Here is a 14,053-nt window from a genome sequence, read left to right as displayed (position 1 = left end):
ATGACTTAGGGGATGGGATAGGCTTTGTGGGAGCTGGGTGACTGCTCTACCACTGAACTACACCCTGGTGCTTGCTGACTTGTTTATCGTGGAGTCGTGTTTTGTAGATTTGGGTTAAGAGCTAATATTTCAGAAATGGCTCACCTTGGGAATCTTGTGTGCAGAGGTTGAGAACTGGTTTCTACGGCGAGTTTTTTCATTTGCTACCAACTGCCTTGTGGCGTTACCAGATTGAGACTCTTCGTTAACTGGCTTGGGGTTTCTAAACTGTACAAATGAGTAAATTTAAGCTTCAAACCCTTTCACTTCAGCACTTCCCATCCAATCCCCAAAGCCAAAGGGCAGATATTTCCTCTGGTACTCACCGTGATCTGTGCTCACTACCTGCAAGGACACCCTTCATGCCAACTGCGCCTTCAGGGTACATTTATTATCCTGATGCTAGAGCTGGTTCTTTTACAGCCAGAGGTTTCTATTTCCCCCACAGCAGGTCCGCAGATGACAATTCTCCTGAATGTCTGATCCCGCTGCGATGGGGTATTTTGAGATCTGCCTAGCTGCTGCAGACTTCTTAGGGAGTCAACCAGAGGCCCTGTTTAAGCTCGTGGCACATCTGCTGGTCTGATCAGGAAATGTCACCTCTCTTTGTGTGCAGCTTTCGTAGAGATGAAACTTGGCTTCTCTTCTGCAAAGGAAACAGCCCGCGCACCCTTGCTAAAAATGGCGGGGCGCAGTGGCCGTACTAATTCAGCACAAAATGCGAGACGTTACAAAAACAAACACTTCGGGTTTTGTGGACACGGAGGGTGTTGCTCATCGGTGACAAGAAAGCAGAAGGAGGGGACATTTCGGTTCCCTGTACTTTGCCCTGCCTCTGCCTCCAGCTATGCCCGCAGCCCACTCTGCTGTTCCTCTCTGTGCTCTTGAGTTTCCCGCCCTTCAATGTGTGCTTTACCAGGAAAGGAGAACACCTTCACCCGAAGGACAGTGGGGAAGTGGGGAGGTCGGGCTGCAGAGGGCTGCACAGCTGAGTCGGCAGGGAAGGCAGCTGGCGGCCACTTCCTGCCTCACCCTGCAGGAAGGAGGTACCCAGGAAAAGGACGTTAGCATTGTAACCACTGTCGATAGTTCCTGTTCCCCTCCAGGGACTGCAAGACCTCCTGGTGTGGACTCCTTCTTTATTCCAGAGAGGTGACATCTAAGCACATAGACACGATTGAAGAGGATCATCTGCAATGCGTTGTTCATCCCCTTATCTTGGGGGAGTGATGTGGGGTGTTGTGTGTGTGTGTGTGTGTGTGTGTGTGTGTGTGTGTGTGTGTATACACTAACTAAAGAGTGTGCATGTAGAGGTCAGAGATTCACATCATGTCTGAATATCTTTCTCTATTGCTCTCTTCCTTATTTTTTTAAGACAGCATCTCTCTCTGAACTGGGACTTACCAATTGGCGAAACTGGCTGACCAGCATGCCCCAGCGATCTGATTCTGCCTCCCTGGTACTGGCAAGCAGTAGGCCATTTTTGTAGTCCTGACCTTGCATTCTGACAGATTCCCTCCTTGGCTTGGTCAGGAAAACCTGATTGACTCTCCTAAGATTTCATCTTGGCAATAGTACAACCCTTCTGGAAGGGTCTTGAAAGGCTCGGCCACAGTACTGTGATGTCCATCAGTTGTGTGGTCACGAGAGTAAATGCTGTTCTTGAGGGTCCTCCCCTGCTTCTGTGGTGTGTGTCAGGGAGATGAAATAGGAGACTCATGGGTGGGATTAACTATGGGGCTGTGTAAAGCGCTCTACAGATCCTGACAGTACCCTGCTCTTCCCGCCGTCCTGTGCTTCAAGAAGCCCAGGCTCCAAAGATCCCCTTCAGATACGTGCACTGACCTGGGCTGGCAAAAACCTTTCTTTGGGGCTCCGCAGTTCCTCACCCCTAAAGGGCAATACATTGCCAGTAGCTTTTCAGTCTCCTGCTGGATTTGACATCTGCCCTGGGCTGGGAGCTGAATGTCTTGACTTAATCTACTGGGATCAAGGAAAGTCCTGAAGTCAGAAGGAGTACTCTAACTGTATTTCTGCACTCTAAAGTGCAGATTCCAGCCTGTGTGGTTTAGCAAATAAGTGTCTCACACTGAGTTGTGAACACAAAGCTCTGTGCTTTGGGTTCGCCCCGTCACACTGGAGTGTGATCTGCACGGGTGCTGTGTGTTCATCGTGACATCCTCAGGATCTGGTGGAGTCCAGGACCCAGGGCAAACGTCCGCAGTTGGCAGAGGAGTGAGCACGCCAGCAGCTTTGGATGAATGAATGGAACAAAGTTAGTCTGGAAACCAAAAGCTGATGCCACTAATGAAGCTGCTCACTCCACTTAATCAAGACATGCCCCTCGGGATTCCACGTCCATCTCTTCCCCTAAGCCAATTTAATTCACTGTTTTGTCTCAAAATAATGTTTCTGAAAAAAACCTTTCTTCCGCAGGCCTCTGTGTGTCTCCTGTAGTCTTATGAACGCATCCACCAAGAAATTGCAATTGAAAGGAGGCAGATCACATGATCTGCACCCCCCTCGATTCTTGAGTTCACTGGTTCCCACCAACAGATACTTCTCTACAAACTGTCAGAACTTGGTGAAGCCCTGCTGTCGGAGGCCTCTCTGTAACACTCTCTTGCGTAGGCATTTGGTCGTGGACAACATCAGCAAAGATACCCCTCCAGGCTTACCACACGAGTGCATGGTTTTCATCCTCCAACGGCCCATACTTGGCGCCAACCAGCCAGTTCCTCATTTACCCTGGGGCTCGGGCTCACTTCTGTATTTTAATACTTGCCAGTCATGCTGTCTTCACCAAAGCCATCAGTGGGAGATGACACAGTTCCCGCTGACCCTTTGGGGGCCTTGGGCAGATGTGGCACGGACCACCAATACCTCAGAGATGATGTTGGGGTGCTGCGACAATCAGCAGACCAGGATTCAACGGGAAATCCAAAGGCTGATGCTTGCTCATCTAGGACGCTCGACATCTCACTCCTGGTACCCTCCCGAGGATTTCCAGGCGTAGCCGAACAAGTCTTTTAATTCTCAGACTCTGCCCGATCAGATTAGACAACTGTACTTATCTATAGTTGTAACAAAGTTCTGGGCTCGTCCTCTTTGTCCCTGGCAATCACGCTTCTGTTTTCTCCATTTGAGTTTTGCTGTTCTGGGAGCCTCAAGTATAAGATGATGGCAGTCCACTTCTTCCTGGCTCTCTAAGAGGACCCTTTCCTTGACAGAAGAGATTTCCACACTGCAAAGTTTAGGAAGGTGCTGGGGGGTCTAAGGTCAGCAGGATGAACAAACAGATCCTGCATCTGGTCCCAAGGAGTGTGTGTGTGTGTGTGTGTGTGTACAATGTGCATGTTTGTGGGTATGTGTGTGTATATGTGTGCGCATGTGTGATGTATGGTGTGTATGTTTGTGTGTGCGTGTTTGTGTGTATACATGTGTGTGTACGTGTATGTGTATTGTGATGTGTGTTATGTATGCTTGTGGAGAGCAGAGGTTAACACTGAGTCCTTGTGTTTGGGGTTAACCGAAAACACTCCCGTGTATTTATATAGGCACTGGGGATCTGAACTCTGGTCTTTGCGCTTCTTCTACAACAAGCTCCTCATCTCCTGAGCCAGCCTCTCCGTACCACAGTGAATATTTCTACACCCCCCTGCTCCCACAGGGGATTAAAGATGAATCACAGTACATTGAGTTAGTTAATCTTTTGTTGGATCCAATCTCTCCATCTGACAGGGTCATAGGTATGAGACCCTGGGAACGGTGCAGGACATCGAAGGTATCTGAGGAGTGTGTGGAGAGGTCAGAGGCTCCCCTCGTGTATGGCTGTCTTTCTCTACTGCTCTGGGTTGATTTTAAGACAGCATTGCTCACTAAACTGGGACTCACCAGTTTGATGAAGGTGTGGGCCATTTTTACAGTTCTGACCCCTGGCCACCCATCTCCAGCTCCTTTCTCATAGACACTCACCTTCTTGGGCCACACAGTTTCTCCTCGCAACCCCCATTGGGATGCAGGGACAGGGGGTAGGCATCTCTGTGGGACAGAGCTTGGCGAACCTCAGCCACTGTGTCAGGCAAGCAGGATGTCACCAGTAAGCCAAAAGTTCGTGGAAGTGGTTTGGGTAGGGTATGGTTTGTGTTTTCTGGGTTAGTTGAGCCCAGGTTGATCTGTTGCCCAGGTGGTGGAGGAGGACTTCTGGGGAAACCAAGGCACTCAGTACTCCCTGGCCCGCAGATGCCTGGTGACAAAACTGGTCACTGCAGGCTATGACAGACTGGACTGACTGGGGGCCCTCCTCACCTTCAGCTCGTACCCTGTGAAAAGCAGGGTGTCTGAGGAGATAACACTGGGGACGGGTGCCATCTGTGCCCATGCTCTGCTTGTTCCTACCCTTGACTTTGCTCCAGGGTCCCACCCGGAGCTGATAGCTGAAAGGAGCCATAAGTAAACAACAGATACATGGTCTGGTTTGTAAACATGAGTTTCCACAATAGAAATATAATACCCCCCTATGTTCAGGGGTACTTTTTGGCCCTTAGAATCTAATAGACCTAATAGCACATTTTGCCTGTTGCATCGTTTAGGGAAACATTAGGTACAAGCCATGCCATCAGAGCCATGGCATGGTGTGCGTGCCTTGTCTAGATAGGAGGATGCTCAAGAATCCAGGCTCCTTCTATATTGTGGCTCTGCATTCCCTATACCTTTAGAGACCTCTGCCTAGAGGTGGGGCCTGATAGAGGTGGTCCGTATTGCCATCTTATCTCAGACTGATAGAGAGATAGACCCTCATGACAGGTTTGCACTATATAAAGGGCTATGTGGGTGTGCCTGGACACTTAGCCTCGTTGCCATGACAGTGTCATGAGCCTCCATAGCCTCAGCCTCTGCATCCGTCCAGTGGAGGACATGGATGGAGTCTGCTGCTGGGGGTTCCTGGGAGCTCCAGTGCTGCTGCACGGAGGCCCTGGTGACCCACAGTCAATGCTGTAGGTGTGACATTCAAGGCTGTGACCAACGCCAGGGAGAGAGAGAGGGGGGCTCTCGCCATCTGGAGCCAGGGGAGCCCAGACACATCCCATCCCAACTGCTTTCTGTGTCCACGCCTCGCTTCTGCCTAAATAGGCCTCATAATGGCCATTATGCAATACGCATTCTGTGCTTTGATTATTATGCTAATGCAAGCCTATTTCATAGTGATTACAGTGCGATATGTGTTATCTATTGTGATTATTATGTATATGCAAATGAATAGCTCACTCAGACACGTGTCTCATAGGCTCAGTCTTGCTGGGGCAGTGACCCAAGCTTTGCCCTCATTGTTTGCCATTGTTCAAAATATCTTTTGTTATGAAAGTAATATAGGTCATGGCAAAAATGGCCAACACACAGACGGCAATAAAGTGGGATTTAGAGGCCACCTCCCTGCCCTCCATCCTGCTCGGATAAGTAACCATTGTGAACAGTCTGGCTAAATCTTTCCAGAAATATTCCATGCTCAGACACAAGCTATATAAATGCCTCTACTTTGCACAAAAGCAAATCGCACTGAAATGTTATTTTGACTTCTTTTTCTTTTCCACTATTTTGGTGTCTGGTCTAATTCGGTATTTTTAACAGCCACGCAGAAACCCACGATGGGGATGGCTGCTCTCTCTCTCTCCCCCCAGAAGTGAGGACGTTTAAGGATCATTACCAAGGTACCAGATTTCTCCTTTCTTCTGTGGGCCAAACGGGTGCTCCCCGAACCTGCCCCCACCCTATCTCAGGAACATACAAACCGCAGAACCATGGAAAGAGCTCCTTTGCCTCTTGTCAGACCCTTGTTGTGGCTCCAAAAAGTGGACAAGCTTGGTGTCAAAGCCCCTGTATATTCGAAAGGTTCCTCATGGAAGGAACAAAGCAAGGGGGTCACACAGCCCTATCCTGTGCTTGTAGCCTCAGCTCCCTGGAGGGACAGGGCACCAGAGATACTTGGTTCCCCTTCAAGGACATGGTTGCCGTTCTTTCTGGGGTGCAGTCTATTCAGGTTTAGACTCCCAACATGGCAAACATCCATGGCTTGTGCAACATCAAAAGGCTTTAGGCAGATACTATTACTATTTTTTCTAGTGTGTGTGTGTGGGGACTCTCCTGTTCTGTTGAAGGAAATAATTCAGTAGTGATGGTTTGAATAAGAATGGCCTGCTATAGGTTCATATATCTGAATACTTAGTCACCAGGGAGTCAAACTATTTGAAAGGATTAGGACCAGGAGGTGTGTCCTTGTTGGATGAAGTGTGTTACTGGGGGTGGGCTTTGAGGTTTCAAAAGCCTATGTCTGGCCCAGATGCTTGAGCTCTCTTCCTCCCTCCCCCTCTTTCTTCCTCCCTCCCTCCCTCCCTCCCTTCCTCCCTTCCTCCCTTCCTTCTTTCTTCCCTTTATTCTCTCTCTCTCTCTCTCTCTCTCTCTCATGCTTACTGCCATGCTCTCTGCTATGATGATAATGAACTAAACCTCTGAAACTATAAGCAAGTCTACAATTAAATGCTTTGCTTAAGAGTTGCCTTGGTCATGGTGTCTCTTCACAGCAATAGGACAATGACTAAGACTTCAGTCAAGAGACACAATCAATGTAAGAAGTTTATTTCAAACACTTCAGAGGGAGGGGGAAAGAGAAGAGGGAGAGGGGGGGTGGGCTGCCTGCCCTTCCCGTCTCGTGGACCTAAAAGAAGTTTTGAGTGGATAAGGGGCAATGGCCTGCTCATGACAAGGTGAACTTCTTTCCTCCCCAAATCAGGCCGAACGGAGTGTCTTTCTACAGTAGCTTTCCTCCTCGTGACCTCCACAAGAAGAGGCTGTCAAAATCCCAATGCAAGTGATATTGCATTGATGCCAGGACTTCTGAGGATGCAGACACTTATTGTCCACGTGTCCCTGGTGCTCTGGTCTCATATGCGGCAAGAAGCAGCCATCAAAGCTTCTCCTTAGCGCTGAAGGAGCGTTCTGTCAGGAGACATAGCTCCCAAGACGCCGCTGTGCCCAAGTCCATGCCAGCTCCTTGTCTGCAAAGGCGAATCTGCCATGCTCCGAGCCATAGGAGCCCTAGGGTTTCAGTCCTGAAGACAACTGTCCAACTTTTAACTATTTGCGGGCCACCTTCCGATATCCTGTTTAGCATCTCTGCCTACCACCTAAACATCCATCAGTATGTTTGGAAGACCACAAGGAGATGGCTCGTTGGGAAGAGTACCTGCTGACCAAGAATGAAGACTCGAGCTCAAGCTTCTAGCAGCCGTGTAAAAAGCGAGGCATGGTTGCACACTTGTCTATAAGCCCAGGTCTATCTGTGGCGTGAGACGATGGGATCTAGATCAGCGAGAGACCCTGTCTCAAGAGAATAAAGAGGAGAGTGACAGAACAGGACACGGACAGTCCCCTCCTTGGTGTGTGCACTAGCTCTCCCTCTCCCGCCTCTCTTCCTCTCACTGCTCTCGCCCTCCTCTCCCCCCACACGACAAAATGAGAACGATTTGCACACATAAAACCATCATGTGTCTTAGATCTGTCGTCACCCTGAAGAGCGTCTTGGAGTCATAGGGGGGGGGCAGTTAGGCTTCATTCTGACACTCTTGACAACACACGCGACCCTCTCCCAGAGCGGGTGTCCGTTGATGGACCTCCTAAAGCCAGTACTTCTGTCCCACTTTGGGAATGGCTGCCCTTGAACCTTCTGCTTCTCTCGGAGGACACACGCTCTGTGCGTGATTTAAGAGGAGATGCTGGCGACTTCCGGAACACGTCAGACTTGTGCAAGTGAACTCTGTCTCTGAGCTGAGGCTTCATGAGCACAGGATGCTATTTTTGGCCACGATGATCCTCATGGAATGTTTTTCTCTTTTTCTGGAAGGAAAATAAAATGTCTCCACTCCCAATTACCTCTGTGGAGAAGTCGTAAAGAGCAAGGAAGTGTCCGGGGACTCTCGCTCCTGCAGATGTAGGGATCCTTTTATTGCCTAATATGCTCTGGGCCAGGCTCACACCGGTCCTATTTTTAGACGTTTGGGTTGACTTGGTGAATTTGGCCTCTTTTTCAACAGATCGTATTAACGAACTGCAGATGGGCCGTAATTGATTCCTTTCTGTCACAGTTATTTCTCAGGCAGGCCGAACGCACTCAATGTCTCCTTGGTGCGTAGTTACCTAGTTTCTAAAAATCCCTGCTAGGTCTGTGAACAGGTTTCCTTTTTGGCTTGGGCAGCAGAGGACAGATTATGTGAGATGGATCCAGAAGTACTTGGATATGCATTTGGCGTCTTTGGCAGTCCTAGTGGAAATTTGGGGATCTTGGTGGCTTTGCAATTACTTACAACGAGGAGATGCTGACACCTAACACCTTGGTGGGCGGAGGCCGGGCTGTGTTACAGGATCCCACTGGGCCACATTTCCACGTGGGGTCAGCAGTCTCGTAAGCACTTCACCCACGTGTGTCCTCCTTCTTGGCTACACTGTCAAGCATTGCTGTACATCTTAGAGCCAGAATGTATTTTAAAATTTTATTTCTTGTGTATGTGTGTAGAAGGAGGAGGTGTGCACGCACGCACACACATACACCTGCACGCACGCACGCATGCATACCCACACAGCATGCCCTGCACACACACAGGTGTGTGCATGTACCACAATGCTTGTGTGATGGTCAGAGGATAACTTATGGGGGTTCTTTCTCTTTTCCCTGTGTGTGGACTCCTAGGATTGGACTCAGGTTACCAGGCTTGGTGGCAGGCAGCTCTACCCTCCCTTCTCTCTTGCCAGCCCAGAACATGTCTTTATTATGTTTGTTTCAGCATCTTTTCTTTTGACTCCACGTGAGGCTGAGGCCAACACTGCAGTAGGTGGTGGTGGGTTACCCTGTGTTCTCACACAGAAACCCAGAATGTGAACTTGGGGGTACAGACAGGCAAGGTGCTATCCTTCCAGATCTTAGCACCACGAAGGTTGTAACCCAGTGCTTGCTGCCTTCCTTATTTTTATTGATTCCTTTATTATTTTTCTGTGTAAGTCTGTGGGTGTGTACATGTGCAGGTTCATGAGCCTAAGTGTACACAGAGGCCCGAGGAAGATGTCAGAGGTCCCTCTTATTCCCACAGGACTGGGTCTCTTCTTGAACCCAGGTCTGGGCTGGTGACTGACAAGCCTCCAGAATTCTCGTATCTCTTCCCCCAACATCACCGCTATTACAGGCATGCAGAGGTGGCAACACATGATTTTTATTAATACATGGGTACTGGGGATTTGAACTCAGGTCCTCCTACTTGCACAACAAGCTCTATTTCCCACTGAGCAAGGTCCTTAACCCCTGGCTGCCTTCTTTTACAGAGGAAGTAGCCGGCATCTAACTGTCCTGACTGATACAGACAGTCAACGTAGAACACACTTGGCTCATGCTCAGAATCCAAACCAGCATCTTCCTGGGGCCTGGGGAGGGGATGACTCTCGGTGGAGTCTGCTGAATCCTTTAGATCCTGCTGTGTTGATTCAAATCCTCTCCATCACAGACAGGGATGTGTCCAGACTCCATCCAACCTGGCACACTTCCAAGACGCCAGTTTTCCCTCAGAAGCAGAAGGCTCCCTGGCCCCTGAATGCATTTGGTTGCCTCCTTCCAAGAGCAGACATTTTGAACCAAGAAACAATGTGCATGTTTACCTGTGTAAACATACACTCTGAAGACTGCAGCTTCCACACAGAACAGCGACCTCATTCTTGGGTCAGGAAGGCTTCCTTGTTATCATGGGTGCCCTGTGGTGTCTGTGTTCTCTCCACATGGAGCTCATAGACTGACTTTCCCTTTTGCCCCATATACAACAGATACCAAGGGTGGGTGACTTCAACCCTTCGGAGCTGAGAACACCAGTGACCCAGTCCGCACTGAGATGTCACTCAGAAAAAGCCAAGACTCAAGATCCTTGCTCCATCCTCTTTCATGACATCTCCTAGCCAACCCCTTGGGCAAAGCATATTTATGATGATTTCTGATGGCCTAGAGGTGAGAAGACAGAGGACGGAGCCCTGGCTGCTCTCCAGGGATGCAGAGCTAAGATGTCTCTCCGCACCGCTCAAGCCTTGCTGGTTCAGCTATGGTGGTGACTTCTGCCTAAGCACACCCAGGAGGGTCAAGCAGTGAGTGACTGTTTCCATTCATTTTGAACTCGATCACCGGTGTGCCTCGTGGTGACTTCTAGACAGATGGTCTGCTTTCCTGCAATTCACTCAAGATCCAGCTTCTTGCAGGTTCCTAGGCAGGCCACCCAGTCACTTGGATTGGGTAGAGTGGGTAGATCTCTCATCTCTGTTAGATGAGACTATGCAATGTTTGTATAAACTAAATAAGCAACACCTCCCACTCATGTGAGCTATTATTTTAAATATTTGCAGATGGCTATAATTAATAAAATGCATATTTGTTTCAGTACACAGCTAAATTCATTATAGCTCATCATCTATGTACTTTTTAAAAATTTTGCATGTGGATGATGTGTGTGTGTGTGTGTGTGTGTATGTGTGTGTGTGTGTTCCAAGACACATGTGTGAAGGTCAGAGGACAGTCTTGGCATTGGTCCTTGTCTTTCACCTCATTAAAAACAGGGTCTCAGTGCTGCTATGGATGCTGGAGCAGCTGACCTGTGAGTTTCCGGGGATTCTCCCGCCTCCATTTTCATAGGAACTAAGACTGCAAAACACATGCTACCGTGTCCAGTTTTATGTGGGTGCTGGAGATCCGAACTCCAGTCCTTGGGGTAGTGCAGCAAGCATTTTATCCCCCGGACATCTCTTCTGCTCGGTCTAGAGGAATATTACAGCAATAGCCATTGACAATTGGGAGTCTGCCGTATTTGGGGCGGGTCATAAGAAGATTCCCATAGCTGAGACTGTGGGAGCCATTCATATAGAAGAAAGTCACAGTGGAAGCTATGCAGAATTCAAGGCACATCTCCAAGTGGCGGTGTAGTCAAGGGTACAGAGCAATTCGGCCAGTTCTCATAGAAGGACTCAGAACCATGGCATGGAATGAAACACTCATTCAGTTGGCTGAGTCTTTAGACTGAAACTTAACCAAAATTCATGTTTATGTTCTTTAGTCCCTGCTTGTTTTCTTTCTTTCTTTTTCTTTTTTTCTTTCTTTCTTTCTTTCTTTCTTTTTTTTTTTTTTTTGCTTTGTGATGCTGGGGCTGAAGGCCAGGGGCCTCAAGTGTGCTGGTAAGTGCCCTCCCCCTGAGTCCCATCCTCGGTTTCCCAGTCTGCAGTTGACTAAATGGAGGGTTTGACTAAATGTTTGTGGGTCTGTCTGTCCGGTGGGAAAGGTGACACCTCTATTCTAATGTTAGCAAAAGTCCCAGACTCCTCTCAGCAGAGGGAAGAGGCCACACTCGCTGGGGGTTAGGACACCCCGAATTCTACCTCTTTGTCCCTCGCAGCCTTTCCTCTCTGTCATATCCCGACCTGTGTCTGAGCTTTCTGACAGATTTTAGGCTTTGTGGGGTCCACGCCTTCATGTGTCTCGTTAGATAACAGCTTCACATCCGGGGGTCTTGCCTAGAATGTGCCCCAAAGAGTTCAGTCAACAGGACGGTTGTTTAACCTTGCAGGTTGCAGACAGAAACACGTGACGGGGCACGTGTTAGGTCGTGTTTCCCCTTCGCGTGGATTTTCTGGGTGATCTGAGAACTAAGAGAAATGCCTATTTCCCTTCTCCCTGGTTATAGAAATGACAACCACTCGCTGTGAAAATAAAACGAAGTGGAAAGGACAAGGAGCGAACGCGTCCTTCTGAGGCCCTATTCCCGTGTCCGGCCCTACTCTGGTCTCCCAAGAGATGACCTCTCTGCGGTCCCACTGCCTGCCTCTCTGTACGTCCAGCGTGGGAGGCGGGGCAGGAAGAGCTCAGGAGAGCCTCCCTGAGTTACTACCGCAGGGATGGCTCCTCCCGGCTTCCGTCCCTGCAGGCAGGAGGATCCAAGCCTGTGTGTGGCCTGGAAACACTCTTGCCTTTTGTTCGTTTTGCCCATGGGACCCTACTTTGCAAGTTTGTCATCAGCCCATCCCCTCTGCCACTGCTCATAACGTGGCCCCCTTTTCACCTAAACACCTTTCAATGGACTGTTTGGATGATCTCGCGCTTCCTGTCCAGACCGTCGTGGGAACAGACACATCCGCAGTGACACGAATAGTCCTTCCGGCACGTTCTAGGTCACAGTCTGCTTTTTAACACTGATTGTTTCCGTGACACGACCCTTGTAGATTTCAGTGCTGAGAGCTGAAGCTTGCCCTCCTGTACCACGTGAGCGTGCTACCGCTGAGCAACACCCCTCCTGACTATTATTTTCCCTCTTTAAAATTTATTTTGTGTATGTGTATTTATAAAAAGTGTGTGTGTGGCCACATCAAGTCTCTTCTCTCCCTTCACCGTGAGGGTCCTGGGGATGACATCAGCTTATCGAGCTCGGCTGTTCCCCACCTTCCCACCTGTCTTCCTCTTTTTATTATTTTCATTTAGACATCGGGTCTGACTAAGTTGCCCAGGCTGAGCTCAAGGTTTTGATCCCCTGTGAGCTTCCTGAGTGGCTGCCATTACTCTAGGACTCCTTCCTTCCATGCCAGCAAATACAATCGCATACTTTCATTATTTTGACCAATAGCATTTTCCAGTTGGATTTGATTAACCCCTACAGATTGAATCTGCACAACTCTTACTGGGTGTAGGGTGTATCCCTCACTCTCATGTGAGGGGCGGCGCAAGGCCGCTAATATGGCGGGATCAAAGGTGCCAGGGAGGAGCGCCTAGCTAAGAGCGTGAAGTGCAAGGAAGACAGAGGGGCTTCTGGGAGCAGGGGTGTTGCTGTGGTAAGCCGCAGAGGAGACTTCAGCATTGGGGACTGAGAGGGAGGACATTCTAGGCGGAACTGCCTGGCCTGGAGCGGAACACCTGTGGTGCTCATCTGAGCGTCGTGGAGTCCTGTTAGTGGGCGGGGCTGTGAGCATTCTTCTGGGAGCTCTTTATTCATCCCGTGCGCGCCCAGCAGCGCTCTGGAATGACTGTCATTTTCCATTTCCCCTCTAGATCGTTATTTCCAGGAGGCTGGCTTGGTTCCCTCACATCCTGTCCCACACCCATATGGCGGGGATTCCAAGTAGATGCTGGTGGGGTGAGTCTGAGCAGACGACCTGTGGCTCGGCAGACATCCCCTGGCGGAGCTTTGCAGGAAGCTCTTTGCAACCCACTCCTCCTGCTGACACCCCCCCCCCACGCTCTGGTCTCTGAGTTTGGCATGGCAGCATCCCTTTGAGATGATTTGGGGGTCGGGAAGCTGTCCCCATCATGGGAGGGATAACTGGGGAGAAGAACCCAGGGCTCCGATTTCCCTGCTCCTATTCACCCCAACAGCAGTCGTTTCTCAGAGCAGACTAAAGACCAGAGATGAACTCCGCTAATATCACAACCCAGGGAGCTTTTCTCTTTCCACAGCTCCCTCCTTGGCCAGGTCACCCAAGCACACTCCGAAAGTCGTCACTTCATTTTGAGACAGTATCCCTCACCGGCCCAGAACTCGCCAAGTAGGGTCGGCTGACTGGTGAGCAAGCCCCCAGGAATCCTGCCTCTGCCTCTCCAGCCCTTGGGTTACAAGCGAAGGTCACCATACATGGCTTTTTACACGGGTTCTAAAATCAAATTAGGTCTTCATGCTTGCATGACAAATGCTTTACTGACCAAGTCTCAGTCCCTGCTTTTGTTTTGCGTGTCTGTTCTTTGTTTGGTTCTGAGACAGAGTCTCACTCTGTCCCGGCTGGCCTGGGACCCCTGCGTGGTCCAGTCTGCCCTCAAATGTGCAGCATTCTCCTGCCTCGACCTCCTGAGTTTTGCAGTTACAACGTGAAGTTGCAGTACCTGAGCACTGGTTGGTCTTTTGCTTTTTTCTGTGAGGAGAAACCCGGCACGAGGGCTCGCCCAGCACACTAGTCTTTCCTG

At 49.7% G+C, this 14,053-nt stretch overlaps 1 long non-coding RNA gene across 1 annotated transcript; it reads left to right on the top strand.

The window, feature by feature from the left end:
- Positions 1-7,397: 7,397 nt before the first annotated feature.
- LOC148118618 (uncharacterized) lies at positions 7,398-10,516 on the top strand. The gene is made up of 2 exons (XR_015736040.1): positions 7,398-9,796; positions 9,898-10,516. It is a non-coding gene; the product is annotated as an uncharacterized LOC148118618 (long non-coding RNA).
- The last annotated feature ends 3,537 nt before the right edge of the window (positions 10,517-14,053 follow it).

This window comes from Myodes glareolus, chromosome 22 (genome assembly GCF_982192425.1).
Source record: "Myodes glareolus chromosome 22, mMyoGla1.1, whole genome shotgun sequence".
In the NCBI taxonomy this organism is placed as follows: domain Eukaryota; kingdom Metazoa; phylum Chordata; class Mammalia; order Rodentia; family Cricetidae; genus Myodes; species Myodes glareolus.
Note: the sequence above shows the minus strand (reverse complement) of the source record. Positions and strands in the feature narration are given on the sequence as shown.